We start from the raw sequence: 12,457 nt of genomic DNA on the forward strand, positions 1-12,457 counted from the left end.
TTAAATTCCATGGATCTGAAGAGACCTCCCATGAATTACCCTTAAATTAAGCTCCTTAGTTAACCTCCTCATAATTAAAGAATATTGATCACATTGGGAACCTTATTCCACTCCAAATACTACTTAATGCAGTGTAAAGTCCTTGGAGACACAAGAATCTGCAGATGCTGGAATCTAGAGCAAAAAACAAACCGCTGGAGGAAGTCAGTGAGTCAAGCAGCATCTGTGGAGGTTGAGTCAGAGGCTGGAAGGTGATAAATGGAGACAACAAAGGGGTGCAGATTACGGAATGTAATAAGTAAGGAAGGTGATGTGCAACCAGATGAGGGAGAGATGATGAGCAGATGGAACCGGGTGAAGGAGGGGAAAGAAACTGGGTAACAGGGTGGGGGTGGGGGGTGGTTTGAAAAGGTGAGGGGTGGGTTGAGAGAACCTGGGTGGATCAGAAGGAGAGAGAAAGGAATACAGGGAGTGGGGGTTCCCTAAAATTGGAAAATTCAATGTTCATACATTTGCATTTTAGACTATACAGGTGGAATATGAGGTACTGTTCTTCCAGTTTGCTTTTGGCCTAACCTTGGCAGTGAAGAAGGCCGAGGACAGACAAGTTGGTGTGGGAATGGGAAGGGGAATTGAAATGGAATGTAACTGGTAGATCAAGGTGGCCACTGAGTACATATCACAGGTGCTCAGCAAAGTGGCCGCCTCGTCGATGCTTGGTCTCGACGATGTAGAAGAAGCCACGTTACAAGTACCAACTGCAATAGACAAGGTTGGAGAAGATGCATGTGAATCTCTGCTTCACTTGGAAGGGCTGTTTAGGTCCATGGTGGTGAGGGAGGAGGTGTAAAGACAAGTGTTGCACCTCCTATGTTTGCGACGCAAGTGCAAGGGGAAAGGGAGGGGTGAGTGGGGGGGGATGATCAAACCATGGAGTCATGGAGAGAGTGTTCCCTGCAGAAAATAGAAAGGGGTGGGAAGGAGAAGTTGTGACTGGTGGTGAGATCCCATAGCAGCTGGCAAAAACAACAAAGAATGATGAGCAGATGTGCAAGCTGATAAGGTGAAAGGTAAGAACTAAGGGAACTTTATTTCTGTTCTATGTGGGGGGAGGCAGGGTAAGAACAGAAGTGCAGGAAATGGAGAATAACCTGGTGAAGGCTCTATCAACCACAGTACAGGGGAAGCCATGTTTCATGAAAATGGAGAACACTTCAGATGTCCTGGAATGAAAAATCTCATCTCAAGGACAGATGCAACGATGACGGGGAAACTGAGAGAAAGGGACAGTGTCCTTACAAGAGACAGGGTGGGAGGAGGTGTAGTCTAGGTAGCTGTGGGAATCAATGGGTTTATAGTAAATGTCAGTGGATTGTTTTCTCCTTGCGATGGAGACAGGGAGATCCAGATAGGAGGGAAAGGTGTCAGAAATGGTCCAAGTGACTTTGAGGGCAGGGTGGAAGTTAGTAGCAAAGTTGATAAAATTGATGAGTTCTACCTGAGTATAGGAGAGACCACCAATGCAGTCTTTGATGTAATGGAAAAAGAGTTGAGGAGTGGTGCCAGAGTAGGTTTGAAACAAGGATTGTTCCATGTAGCCAGTGAAATGTAAAGTCTTTACCTGTACTTGTCTAATGATCTGTAGTTTTCCACCATCTCAGAATACAGCTGAGCTTCTCTGGATGCTACTGTTAATCCTTCTGATTCCATCCATCTGCTCTCGCTGACATCCAAGCTGTAGTGCCTCATCTGTGCCATGCCCTGATCTAGATCTCCAGTTTTGTGCAGTGTCTATACAATGATAAGAACAATATTGGATTTTATGTTGACCACTTCAGTTTTCATATCTGTGGGTTCCTCCTGGCTTTCACCAATGGTAGTCATATGGGGTGTTGATTCCCAAAGGCCCTCACACACAATAGCATTTGATTTCTTTGTCATTGTTTCTGTAACATTTTTTTTACAGGAAAGACATGTTAACTATCTGCCTAACCCTCAACCTGGAGGACAAAGGGTCTGTTTTGACAGACCTCTCCTCCTCTGACCAAAGTGGCATGCTTGAATCTGCTAGCAGCATATGTTCCCACCATCACAGACTCTAGGGATCATTAAATCGTATGAGTTGTTTTATCACAGCTAGTCAGAGATACCAGGGGACGACTTAATCTCTGCTTATCTTTAAATCTTTTTTCTATATGCTCTTTGAGTCTTTGTTTTGTAAATCATTGTTCACTGAATTATCAAGCAAAAGTCAAATATCTTTTCAGAATTTAAAGAAATTCAACACGAATAAGGTTAGTGTAATAACATTTCCAAACCATGAGTAAAAGGCAGATGATAAAATGTCACATTGGCAAATCTACAGGTACACGCAAAGGCAGTATTGAATGTGCCTGATTTTTAAATTTGCTTCATTTCACCATTGTTGGGCATCCTGTTAGCTGCCTATGATCTAAGCAATTATAGAAAACCAGTAGGGCCACATCAGGAGAATTGTGTCACCATACCACGTTGATGTGAAGGCTCTAGAGAGGATACAGAAAAGATTTTGGAGGGATATGGTCCGGGTGTAGGTAGAAGGGACTAGGCAGAAGATCAGGTTGGCATGGACTAGATGGGCTGAAGGGCCTGTTTCTGTGCTGCAGTACTCTACGAAAATATTTCCAAGGATGGGATTCAGTTACAGGCCTGACTGAGTGGCTAGATAATAAAGATTGAGTGGAGATTTAACAGAGGCATACTAGATTATGATGGGTGTAATCAGGTAAGCATCAAGGATCTTGGAAAGGTGCAAAAATAACAGGGTTGTTGTCATGGGTGACTTCAACTTCCCTAATATTCATTGGCACCTCCTTAGTGCAAAAGGTTTAGATGGGGCAGAGTTTGTTAGGTGTGTACAAGAAGGATTCCTGACACAGTACGTAGACAGGCCAACAAGAGGAAAGGCCACAATGGATCTGGTACGAAGCAATGAACTTGGTCAGGTGACAGATTTCTCAGTGAACGAGCATTTTGGGAATAGTAACCACAACTCCCTACCTTTAGCATAGCCATGGACAAGGATAGGAACAGAAATAATATGAAAGTATTTAAATGGGGGAGGGCAAATTACAATGGTATCAGGTAGGAATTTGGGAGTGTAAATTGGGAACTTGGGAGCGTAAATCCACCACAGAAATGTGGAGGATGTTTAAGGACCACTTACATGAGGTTCTAGATAGGCTTGTCCCACTGAGACAAGGAAAGGACGGTAGGGTGAAAGAACCATGGTTAACAAGAGAGGTGGAAGGTTTAGTCAAGAGGAAGAAGGAAGCTTATTTAAGATTTAGGAAGCAAAAACCAGACAAGGCTCTTGAGAGTAATAAGGTAGCCAGGAAGGACCTTGAGAAGGGACTTAGGAGAGCTAGAAAGGGACATAAGAAAGCCTTGGCAAGTAGGGTTAAGGAAAACCCTAAGGTGTTCTACATGTCTGTGAGGAACAAGAGGATGACTAGGGTGAGGGTAGGACCGCTCAGGGAAAAATGTGTCTGGAGGCGAAGGAAGTAGGGGAGGTCCTAGATGAATATTTTGCTTCAGTGTTCACCAGGGAGAGGGACTTAAGACAAATGTGAGGTTAGCGTAGAACATGTAAATGTGTTGGAGCATGTCGAGGTTAAGAAAGAAGCAGTGTTGGAGCTATTAAAAAGCATTAGGTTAGATAAGTCCCTGGGGTCAGATAGAATATACCCCAGGTTACTATGGGAAGTGAGGGAAGAGATTGCTGGAGCGTTAACGATGATCTTTGAGTTCTTCCTGGCCACAGGAGTGGTACTGGATGATTGGAGGATGGCAAATGTTGTTCCATTGTTCAAGAAAGGTAAAAAGGATAATCCTGGGAATTATAGACTAGTGAGTCTTACGTCAGTGATGGCAAACTATTGGAGAGGATTCTTAGGGACAAGATTTATGAGCATTTGGAGAAGCATGGTCTTATTAGGGATAGTCAACATAGCCTTGTGAAGGGCAGGTTGTGCCTCACGAGCTTAATAGAGTTTATTGAGGAAGTGACAAGACAAATTGATGAAGGCAGTGTGGTGGATGTGGTATATATGGATTTTAGTAAGGCGTTTGACAAGGTTCCCCATGGTAGGCTCATCCAGAAAGTTATGAGGTGTGGATTAGCTCATGGATTCCAAATTGGCTTGCCCACAGAAGGCAGATGGTGGTTGTAGAAGGGGAGTATTCAACCTAGAGGTCAGTGACAAGTGGTGTTCCGCAGGGATCAGTTCTGGGACCCCTGCTCTTTGTGATTTTTATAAATGACTTGGATGAAGAAGTGGAAGGATGCGTTGGTAAGTTTGCAGATGACACAAAGACTGGTGGTGTAGTGGATAGTGCAGAAGTTTGTCATAGGTTGCAACGGGATTTAGACAAGATGCAGAACTGGGCTGAGAAGTGGCAGATGGAGTTCAATTCGGAGAAGCGTGAAGTGATGCACTTTGGAAGATCAAACTTGAATGCAGAGTACATGGTTAATGGTATGATTCTTAGCAGAGTGGAGGAACAGAGAGATCTTTGGGTCCAAATACATAGATCCCTCAAAGTTGCCATACAAGTTGAAAGGGCGGTTAAGAAGATGTATGGTTTACTGGCCTTCATTAGCCGGGGGAATGAGTTCAAGAGCTGAAAGGTAATGTTGCAGCTCTGTAAGACTCTGGTTAGACCACACTTGGAATATTGTATTCAGTTCTGGTCACCACATTATAGGAAGGATGTGGATGCCTTGGAGAGGGTGCAGAGGAGATTTACAAGGATGCTGCCTGGATTGGAGAGCGTGTCTCATGAGGAGAGGTTGAGCGAGTTAGGGCTTTTCTCTTTGGAGCGACGGAGGATGAGAGGCGACTTGGTTTTGGTATTGGTTTATTATTGTCACTTGTACTGAAGTACAATGAAAAATTTGTCTTGCATACCATTTGTATAGATCAATTCATTACACAGTGCATTGAGGTAGTACAGGGTAAAAACAATAACAGAATACAGAGTAAAGTGTCACAGCTACAGGGAAGTGTAGCACAGGTAGACAATAAGGTACAAGGTCATAACAAGGTAGATTGTGAGGTCAAGAGTCCATCTTATCGTACTAGGGAATTGTTCAGTAGTCTTATAACAGCAGGATAGAAGCTGTCCTTGAGCCTGGTGGTACGTGCTTTCAGGCCTTTGTATCTTCCGCCCGGGAGGGGAAAGAAGAGAGAATGTCTGGGGTGGGTGGGGTCTTTGATCATGCTGGCTACTTCACCAAGGCAAAGAGAGGTATAGACAGAGTCCATGGAGGGGAGGCTGGTTTCCATGACGTGCTGGGTTGTGTCCATGACTCTCTGCAGTTTCTTGCGGTCCTGGGCAGAGCAGTTGCCATACCACGCCGTGATGCATCCAGATAGGATGCTTTCTATGGTGCATTGATAAGAGTTGGCAAGTGTCAAAGGGGACATGTCAAATTTCTTTAGCCTCCTGAGGAAGTAGAGGCGCTGGTGAGCTTTCTTGGCCGTGGCATCTACGTGGTCAGACCAGAACAGGCTATTGGTGATGTTCACTCCAAGGAACTTGAAGCTCTCAGCCCTCTCAACCTCAGCACCATTGATGGAGACAGGTGCATGTACACTGCCCCCTTTCCTGAAGACAATGACCAGCTCTTTTGTTTTGCTGACATTTTGCTCTCACTTGATAGAGGTGTATAAGATTATGAGAGGCATAGACAGAGTGGACAGACAGCATCTTTTTCCCAGGGCAGTAATAGCCAATACTAGAGGTCACCCGTTTAAGGTGTGTGTGGAGGAAAGTTCAGGGGAGATGTCAGGTAGGTTTTTTACAGAGAGTGGTGGGTGCCTGGAATGCACTGGCGGGGTGGTGGTAGGGGCCGATACGATTAGGTCATTTAAGAGACTATTAGATAGGCACATGGATGAAAGAAAAATAGAGGGTTATGGGAGATGAAGTAGAGAGGGGGATAAGTTTGAATGTGGATAAGGTTTATATAGGTCGGCACAACATTGTGGGCCGAAGGGCCCGTACTGTGCTGTACTGTTCTATGTTCTATGATCTGCTGCCATTTGCAGATAATTTGAGGTTCAGGGATACTGATTTTAAGTTCTGGGCAAAAATTACAAGGGAGATTGTTCTTTGAGATTTGTTAAAAAGAGTTTTTTTATACAGTGAGAGCTGATGGTCTGGAAATCACATTTTGTAAAGATGGTGGAAGCAGCTTTCAAAAGGGATAAGCACCTGAGGGAAATTAATTTCCATGGCTGTTGGAAAAGGAGAGGGCGTAGAACCAAATAGATTTCCCCAAAAAGTGCTGGTGTGGATTGCTGCACAGAATAACCCTCCTGTATTATAATGATTTTATGAGTCTAAGCTCATTCATCATTGTACTATAAAGCAAAATCAAATATCTTTTCATGATTTGGTGAAATTCAAACACCTTAGGGAACAAAGCGTGACCAAAATGAGATAAAATTTTGCAGAGAAAGTGATGTAATTCAACCCAAAGCCTAACAAATCCTAACAAAGGAAACTATAAAAGTATCAGATGAGAGTTGACTGTTGTTGAAAGGGAAAATACATTGAAAGGTTTGACAGTGAACAGGCAATGGCTAACATTTGAAGAAATAATGCATAAATCGCAACAAAATATACATTCCTTTAAGGCACTAAAATCCCAAAGGAGAAGTGATTTATCCATGGCTGACAAGAGAAAGTAAATTAGAGTTACATTAATGGAAGAGGCTCATAAAGTTGCCAGAAGTCACTGGAGGCCAGGGAACTGGGAGCAGTTCTGAAATCAACAAAGGAGTTCCAAGAAATTGATAAAAATAGGGCAAGGAAGAAAATAAGAGTAGACTGGTGAGAAATATAAAAACAGACTGTAAGAGTTTCTTCAGGTATGTAAAAAGAAATGACATATGGGCAAATATTTATACTTTACATTCCAAAGACAGGAGAATTTTAATGAGGGATAACGAAAGGGCAGAAGAATTAGAAAACTACCTTGTGTGTGTCTGCAGACAAAAGTATTTGAGAACCAAGCATCTTGCAAACAAGATGGAACTGAAGGAAGTAAGTATTAATCAAAAAATAACACTAGAGAAGTTGGTGAACTTGAAAGCAATAAATGCCAAAGACCCAACGATCTATACTCCAGAGTTTCAAAAAAGGTGGCTATAGAGATAATGGATTATCATCTTCACAAAATTCAAAAGATTCTGGAATTGTTCCTGTGGATTGGAGGATAACAAATGTGACCCCACTATTTAATAAAGAGGGAAAGCTAAAACAAGGAACTGCCCATTGGCCAGTCTAGCATCAGTATCAGGGAAAATATTGGAATCACTTATGAAGGATGTGAGAACAGAACACCATGAAAAGAATGATAGGATTGAGCAGCATCAGCATGGATATATGAAAGGAAAATCAAATTTGACTAATATGCTGCTGTTCTTTGAGGATGTGGCTAGTAGAATAGATGCAGGAGAACCAGTGAATGTGGTGTATTTGAATCTTCAGAAAGCTTTCATACCAGAGTTGATCAACAAATTCTTAGTACACATAGAATTGGGCCAATAAACTGAGATGGGCTGGGAATTGTTATTGGACAGAAAGCAAAGTTTGGAAACAAATAGATCATTTCTAAGGTTGACATGTCATGACTAGTTGGTGCTTGGTCCCAGCTATTCACAACGATTTGGCTGAGGGGAGCAAATGACACATTTCCAAGTTGTCTGATGATACTAAACTAGATGGCATTGTGAGTATGGAGGAGAGTGTTGAGAGTCTTCAAGTGGAGGTGGTCAAGCTGAATGAGTGGGCAAGAACATGGCAGAGTTAACATCATGTGGAAAATGTGAGGTCATCCACTTTTTTCTACAAAAGAGAAAAGCAAAGTATTTTCTAAATGGTCGGCTTTTTTTTAAGTGTCGGTCCTTAAAGGGACCTAGGCATGTTTGTGCACAAGTCATTGAAAGCCAACTCACAGGTATAACAAGTAACTAGGAAGGTACATAACAGAGAGAATTTGAATGCAAGAGTAAGGAAGTCTTACTGCAACTGTATAGTGCCTTGGTGAGCCTTCGCCTGGAGTATTGTGCACCTGGTGTTAAGATCTCCTTTCTTAGGAGAAAATGTGCTTGCCAATGGAAGGACTGCAATGAAGATTCACGAGACTGATTCCAGAGATGGTAGGCTTGCTGTATGAGGAGAGGTTGAGCAGATTTGTCCAATATTCTCTGGAGTTTAGAAGAATAAAAAGATATCTCATCAAAACCTACTGCATTTTTACAGCACCTGACAGGCTGGATATTTCCCCTGGTTAAGGAGACTAGAATCAGGGGTCATGATCTCAGAATAAGGGGTAGATTGTTCAGAATTGAGATGAAGAGAAATTTCTTCTCTCAGGCTGGTGAATCCATGGAACTCTCTACCCCGAAGACTGCAAAAGTTCAGTTGTTGAGTTCATTCACAAAAGAGATAGATAGATTCCTGGTTATTAACTGAGCCAATGGGTATAAGGCAGGAAAATGACATTCTGGTAAAGATTAGCTATGGTTTTGGTAAAAGGTGGGTGGCCTTTTTCTTATATTCAAATTCCCTCCCTAAATCTGTCCGCTTTTCTTCCTCTTAGACTCTCCTTTGGTCATTTCCCCAAGATGTGGGAGGGAAGATCTTAGAGCAGGATAAAATGTCGGCACAACATTGTGGGCCGAAGGGCCTGCACTGTGCTGTCGTGTTCCATGTGTCTCGGCATCAAACTTTCTCCGACATCAGAGCAGCGCTTGGAGCAGTCTGTCGCTTCACATGTGCAAGCTCTTGTGGCTGGGGAGAGGTCTCTTCCTCACCCTCCAACCACCTGCACTGGATGGTGCAAAGCGTTTAGAACAATACAAAGTTATGCAAGGTATCAACACTGTTAGCAACATTACTGGACTGTTGGCACTTTTCACCGACAGTGAGAGATGCTGATTCAGCGGATCTTCCCCTCTGGTTCCAATCATCCGTGTGAATGAATCAAGCCGCCGCCCGCTCCCGTGTAACAGTTCCAGCCCATCGCAGACCCCGGACGTGGCCCGGGTTGCTCGGAAACCTCTGTGGACGCAACAGAGCACCTGTCAGCCAATGAGCAGTGGGGGCTCGGGGCGCTGGCGTGGGCGGGAGGCGGCCTGGGGGCGCAGCGTGTTGCAGGGAGCCGGGGGCGTAGCTGGAGCAGCTGCTCCCACCCCTGAGTCGGGGTCAGCAGCAGAGGGTCAGTGAAGCCGTATCATGTGCGGTCCCTGGAAATTGCAGGGATGATCCCGAAAGGTTGAGGATTTGGCAGGACCCGGGCAGAATCGCAGTGTCGTTCAGCTTCATCTGCTTGCAAAATGGTTTCCCAAAGGCATCTTTCTCAAGGCGCCTGGTATTTGAACAGCATCTGACCTCTCTGTCACTTCGGTATTTCCGACTTTCAGGTGAGGGTGGGTGTGTAACCTTTCTCATTTGGTCAGGTTTTTTACTGCAGGTTAGGCCCTGATAATCACAACACTGCGGGGTCAAGTGCAGAATGAGATATTTTGAATATGCGCTTTATTTTTAAACAAAGCGTCTGGGCTTGAGGACAGTTCTTTGAACTAAGGGTTCCCTGGTGTCAGGAATAATTCGAGATATGGTATAATTCGAGATATGTGGATTTTTAATAAAGTATCAGTTCAAGGCTGAAAGAGGCCTTGGATATATATCGTGCATGCCTCGCTGTTTGAAGGGGGTATCTTTTTATGTCTATTTCTGTGTTTTCCCTTCATACCTGTGCAAAATGTTCCCCTTCTCTTGCGAAGGTTGCTGCTAAATCTTTTTCCTTCAACTTGTCATTGGGTGCTCAAGTCGGTCTTTCCTCAAGCTGCCTTAAATCTGTACATTCTCATTATAAATTCTCTGCTTGTGCAAACAACTTATTTTATTTACTCTTTCAAAACTATTGATGATTTTGAACACCATTATTACATTAGCTCATAACTTTCACTGTTCAAAGGGGAGCAATGCCAGGTTCTTCAGTATTGAATAACTGATATCCTGCACCCTGGTAACTGTTCAAGTGTGTGTCAATATTCAGAGTTAAATCCATTTTTTAAATGGAATCATGAATAATGTTGCTGGTGTTTCTGAATATTCTAATTAAATATTCAGAAACAAAGTAGCTCTGAATTTTCTCCCTGATAAATGGTCTTTGACCTGAAATGTTAACTGTTTCTTTTTCCACAGAAATTGCCTGACCTACTGAGTGTTTCCAGCATTTTCTGTTTTTGATTTGGATTTCCAATATCTGCAGTTTTTTTTTATATTTCATTGGCAAAATGGTTACTTTGAATGTATTATAACCTGCTGACTTTTGAAGTTCATTCATGTGTCTTTGACCTAACCTGCAAATACATTGATTCTGGGACTGGACATGAGCACCAGATTTGATGAAGAAGTGCTTGTGTGGTGGTATGCCCATGCTTCTTGGGTTTCTCTGCTGTGGGGAATGATGGCCTGGATTCTCAGTCATACGGCACAGAAATGGTCCCTTCAGCCCACTATATCCATTCTGACCATCAAGTACCTATCTAAAAACAATATAGCAGGGCTGCCCCCCATGTACCTTGCCCTCCTCTGCCCTGTCCAACCCTCTGTGATGGAATTAATAATAAGACAATGGTACAGTTATTGGACAGGAACATTTGGTGACTGGATATGTATATTTAACAAAAAAGGCATGAAGTTGCCATCTTTCTGGTCCACAAGCTATAATGGAGTCTTACCAACATTCTCAACATCGTAGCACTTGGAATAGTGTGAAGCTCCTGTAATTGGAGTAAAAAAAAACTGCAGATGCTGGAAGAGCTGAAAGAAAAACACAACATGCTGGAAACATTCAGCATGTTAGACTGCACCAATGGGGAGAGAAATGGTTGCCGTTTGCATCATTGACCCTTCATCAGAACTAGAGAAGTGAGTAAATGTGGATGTCAACTTGCACTGAGAGGGAGAGGTGGAAAGAACAGGGAATGTCTGTGAAACGCTGTCGAATTACTTCAAATAAATATCCACATTTGGAGATAGAAAAGAAACAAACTGAAAGAGAGTGGTGCAGCTACATCTTTGAAGAGAGAAAGGAAAAAGGACTGGTTACTTGTTCAATATTAAGTTTTGTGAGCTTCAGTATACCCAGATGGAAGATGAGGTTCTGTTCAAGTTCACAATGGGCATCACTGGAGTAATGCAGGTGAAAGACAGGTCGGAGTGGGACAGAGAATTGAAATGACAGGCAACTCAAAGCTCAGGGTCGCTTGTGGATTGAACAAAAGTATTTTGTAAGATGGTCAACTAACCTGTGTTTTGTCTCCAACATAGAGCAGACCAATATACTAGAAGTGCAGTGCAAGAGAATTGGAAGGACTGTTTGGATTCCTGGATGATGGGTAGGGAAGAGGAAAAAGGTCAGGTGTTGTTGCAGTTGCATGGGAAAGGAGCATAAGAAAGGGAATGGTTGGCTGAGATGGAAGGGTGGACCAGGAAGTCACAGAGTGATGGCATAAATTATGGCAGATGATCCATAATTTATCAGGCTGTGCAGGCTGGTGGGTGGAAAATGAGGACAAGGGGAACCCTAACCAGGTGCTGACTGGAGAAAAGGGAGCAAGAGCAGAAGTGTAGGAAATAGAGAAGATGTAGTTGAGAGTCATATCAATTAGAGGGAAAGCTTTGGTTAAGGAAGCCATCTTAATGGCACTGGTGTGGAAAGTTGCTTCATCAGATCAGATACAACAGAGATGGAAAAAGAGGGGGAATGGCATGCTTACTGGTAGGATGAGAGGAAGTGTAGTTGACGTAGCTGTGGGAGTAGGGCTTTAATAGATGTTCTTAGCCAGCCTGTTCCTGAGATGGAGATGAGAAGAAGAGTAGTTAGGCCTCTGTTCAAGGAAGAACTGCCAGAGATCCAAACAATCCTTAAGGTGAAGCAATAATTCGCTCTCAGTTCTTTCATTTTGGTGTAATATATTCTGTGTTCATGAGGTAAACTCATTTGAGAAGACAAATGCAGATTAGGTGACTGCAGAGCACTGTCTTTCAGTCCATAAGGGTGACTCTGAGCTTCCAGTCAACCGCCACTTTAATCCTCTGTTCCATTGTCACTCTGACTTCTGTCTTCCACAACCTACATGACTCCAATGATGCCCAAAGTAAGTTTGGGTGACAGCACTTCATCTTCTGCCTGGGTATATTGAAGCTTTGGAACTTGTTTTGCATTTAATAATTTCAGGTAACCACTCCTTTTCTCTCCTCAGATGTAGCTGTACCTTTCTCTTTCAAATTTTCTTTTTTTTTCATCTCCAAATGCCAGTTTTTAAACTAACTTTACCTTGGCAACTTGGGTCTCTACTCTTTCACAGACATTTCCTCTGATCTCTACACT

The 12,457-nt window shown here is 43.1% G+C and overlaps 1 protein-coding gene across 2 annotated transcripts in view; it reads left to right on the plus strand.

Moving 5' to 3' along the window:
- enpp5 (ectonucleotide pyrophosphatase/phosphodiesterase 5) overlaps positions 1-12,457 on the plus strand; it is a 31,705-nt gene that overhangs the window by 7,208 nt on the left and 12,040 nt on the right. The window contains exon 1 of one of the 2 annotated variants that reach the window (XM_052024847.1): positions 9,091-9,476. The exons of the other annotated variant lie outside the window; for it this stretch is intronic. The gene's annotated coding sequence lies outside the window, so the exon portion shown is untranslated. Of the gene's footprint in view, positions 1-9,090; positions 9,477-12,457 lie in introns of those variants that run through there. 2 annotated transcript variants of the gene reach the window in all.

Source organism: Pristis pectinata, chromosome 10, assembly GCF_009764475.1.
Source record: "Pristis pectinata isolate sPriPec2 chromosome 10, sPriPec2.1.pri, whole genome shotgun sequence".
In the NCBI taxonomy this organism is placed as follows: Eukaryota; Metazoa; Chordata; class Chondrichthyes; order Rhinopristiformes; family Pristidae; genus Pristis; species Pristis pectinata.